The sequence below is a fragment of the Coregonus lavaretus genome (assembly GCF_964263955.1).
Source record: "Coregonus lavaretus genome assembly, chromosome: 20".
Taxonomy (NCBI): domain Eukaryota; kingdom Metazoa; phylum Chordata; class Actinopteri; order Salmoniformes; family Salmonidae; genus Coregonus; species Coregonus lavaretus.
In genome coordinates, this window is record NC_140007.1 from 11,136,515 (window position 1) to 11,140,066 (window position 3,552).

The window sequence follows — 3,552 nt, forward strand, 5'->3', positions numbered from 1 at the left end:
GCACCCTTGTGGGGTCCCTGTGTTGAGGATCAGCTAAGTGAGGTGTTGTTTCCTACCTTCACCACCTGGGGGCGGCCTGTCAGGAAGTCCAGGACCCAGTTGCACAGGGCGGGGTTCAGACCCAGGGCTCCGAGCTTAATGATGAACTTGGAGGGTACCATGGTGTTGAAGGCTGCGCTATAGTCAATGAACAGCATTCTTACATAGGTATTCCTCTTGTCCAGATGGGATAGGGCAGTGTGCAGTGCGATGGCGATTGCATTGTCTGTGGATCTATTGGGGCATTATGCAAATTGGAGTGGGTCTAGGGTGTCAGGTAAGGTAGAGGTGATATGATCCTTAACTAGCCTCTCAAAGCACTTCATGAGGACAGAAGTGAGTGCTACGGGGTGATAGTAATTTAGTTCAGTTACCTTTGCTTTCTTGGGTATAGGAACGATGGTGGACAGCTTGAAACAAGTGGGGACAGCAGACTGGGATAGGGAGAGTTGGAGAGGGTTTATCTAATGTTCCTGTGTTCGATTTTAGCTCATCTCGCTCTGGCTAACATTAGTTGTTGATCTTGTTGTTGTTCATGTGCATAACTGAGGGAGAGAGAGCCTACCTTTTCATGGTTGTTTTATCAATAGGACTGTAAAGTTCCCAAATGTAAGAGGACTCCCGTGGTGTTTACATATCTGCAGAAATCCATTCAGGTGTATTTTGTGGCTTTTGGCGAATGCGTTCTAATGATCTAAAGTCGTGCTGTTGCACCTGCCTGTAAACACACAATCCAGTTCAAAGTGAATGATGGCAGGCCCGTGTTGCTCTGATTGGCTATAACTCACCAGTATGTGTAGACTCCGGTCCTGGACAAGACAGATGTTTTTATTCGGTTTTATTTACTGCAGTGTCTATTAATTGTCCAAATGCACGGCCGCTCTACTCTAAATTGCTTTAGAATTTTCAAAACTGCCTTAGTATATGTAATTCGCAAACATCCTAAGAATTTATGAAAACGTGAAAATAAATATATCTAAGTGGTCGCTTGTCAGATTTTTTTTTGTAAGTGTTGAATTCATCCTGGGGGTGTATATGAACATATTTTTTTATAAGAGTTCATGTTGCTTAAATGCTGTCAGTTCCACTTTAAATGCAACAATGTTTCACACACTAGCTATTTTCAAAGAGATGGCTAACAACAGCAAGCGCGCTGCAATAAAAAAACACAGTTCCACTCACCAGATGATGATAATTTGAAACTTACATTCTTGTTGAAAGTTATTCTTGAAAAGGGAGAAGCTAACAAATTAGCAACAACATCCTCTTTGATAACACCTGCTGAAGCCGCTGCAAACTAGCCGACAACAAAAGCTAGCTAGCTAGACTGTGGGAAAACTACTGCTCGCTATTGCACAATGACCTGTTGGCCTTCAAGAAGGCATAAGTTTCCAGACGTTTTTGTAAAAACGGTCCCACTCATTAAGTCAAAATGTGATTGGTTAATTCCACTGTCACTCCAAAATGTTCCCTAATACAGTTGAATGGCAGATGCCTTTATCTAGCTTCTGATGGCCTAGCCAATGGCTGACTTAGCTAGCTAGATTTATCTCCCCAGAGACCAGCAATGAAGAATTCTGATAGGATTTTTTAAAAATCTCTTCAGTGTTAACCCTTTCCCTTCTAACAAAAACTGAAGAGATTAAATCAGAACATCATTGAAAATAATAATATAATTATAATTATAATTATAATAATAATAATATTATTATAATATTCTCTGAAGGTGTAGAAGGCCCATTGTTCCACACTGTGTTTGGGTTAGTAATAATTTGGAGAGTGGCTCTATTTTTCCTCAGCATTTTCACTATTCTGAATGTCTAAAGAATCCATATATTCTGAAATATGAACACAGAAATACTGGACATTTTGAAATCTTATTATGGTGGTGATTTGACAAAATTACAATCATGGTATTGAATTGCATTTTTCTGGTCTCGGTCTTGACTCTGTCTCGGAACCCTTGTCCCTCTCCTGGTCTCGGTCTTGACTCGGTCTCACCCCCCTCCGGTCTTGGTCTTGAATCGGTCTCGCTTTAGGTGGTCTCGAGCACAACAATGCTGTGCGCATCACCACCAATTCCGCAAAATTCATCCACGAACACTTGTATCCCTCCTTCCTGGGAAACATGGCCACCAAACATGGAAAGGAGAATGAGATCCATGGCACCGGGTTTGTGCAGGCTCAGGGGTTTGAGGTGGTTCACAAAGGTCTGGTGGTGTGCCCAGAGGAGCCATGGCTGGCAGCCAGTTCAGACGGCATTGTAGACGACAGAGCTGCTGGAAATAAAGTGTCCAGTGACCAACTCACTTGTCCAATCCCTACAGGAGAGAAGAGAAGATGTCGTTGTGAGATAGGAGGGGGCGATTTGAGATGCAGTCCAATGGGCCAAGGTGGTACTACTTACAAGTTTAGTTGTGGATGTACTGCACCAAAACCAGTTTGTCATGTGGACCCCATCAGAACAGATAATACTTGACATACCGTTTGACAACAAATTCACACAGCAGCAAGTAGAATGACTCTGAATGTTCTACTTTGGACATACGCTGCCTTCTTTGGTAGATTAGTTTTCTCAGGGCAGACTGCAGCTATGCCAGAAATATCTGGACATTCTCAGGAGCTAGATGCCATAGATGTGTGATGGGGTAAAATGACACAATCTGCTTTGAAAGTTGTTAATTCACGGAAATCTCCTTCCATTGTTTGATTTAATTTCTCTCTTCAATCCGCCCTGATAAAACACCACAGTATTTTATCATGTTTATGCCATAATATAATATGTGTGTTCTGCATCAAAAGCCTGCACCCTCACTAGTCTTGGAGAGAGAGAGTCACTTCAAAGAGAGATGCCAGGGTTCAACTGTAGTTACCGGTAGAATCGTTTCCATCGACAAACCTAATAGATACGTTCGTTTTCTATGGCAGACTGTAATCTGTACTTCTAATAGGGGCTAAATGATGATTGATATACAGGGACTTATGGATTGTCCTCTAAACTGTGACTGTCAATGTTGTTGTTGTTTCAGATGAATGATGCCATGGGTTCTGAGCTGCCCTGGGTCTACTTCGTCAGTCTGGTCATCTTCGGCTCCTTCTTTGTTCTCAACCTGGTTCTGGGAGTGTTAAGCGGGTAAGATATCTGAGAGTTGCTAACACATGCACATATGCACACACACGTAGGCATGCATGCACAGCCACACGCCTGCACATACAGTTGAAGTTGGACGTTTAAATACACTTAGGTTGGAGTCATTAAAACTCGTTTTTCAACCACTCCACAAATTTCTTGTTAACAAACTATAGTTTAGGCAAGTTGGTTAGGACATCTACTTTGTGCATGACACAAGTAATTTTTCCAACAATTGTTTACAGACAGATTATTTCACTTAATTCACTGTATCACAATTCCAGTGGATCAGAAGTTTACATACACTAAGTTGACTGTGCCTTTAAACAGCTTGGAAAATATCAGAAAATGATGTCATGGCTTTAGAAGCTTCTGATAGGCTA